We start from the raw sequence: 312 nt of genomic DNA on the forward strand, positions 1-312 counted from the left end.
GGATTTTCTTCTGTGTTGCTTGGAAGAGTACTAGAAGGGAGTTCAGTAATTTTCTTGCTCAGCTGACCCACTTGTCCCTCCAAATTTCTAATGGAGGACCTTGTTTCAGTCATGAAACTTTGAGTGGTTTTGATTAGATCAGAGACCATGGTTGCTAAGTCAGAGTTATTCTGCTTAGAACTCTCTGTCTGTTGCTGAGAAGATGATGGAAAAGGTTTGCCATTGTTAAATCTGTTTCTTCCACCATTATTATTGTTGAAACCTTGTTGAGGTCTCTGTTGATCCTTCCATGAGAAATTTGGGTGATTTCTC

Source organism: Arachis duranensis, chromosome 3 (assembly GCF_000817695.3).
Source record: "Arachis duranensis cultivar V14167 chromosome 3, aradu.V14167.gnm2.J7QH, whole genome shotgun sequence".
NCBI lineage: Eukaryota > Viridiplantae > Streptophyta > Magnoliopsida > Fabales > Fabaceae > Arachis > Arachis duranensis.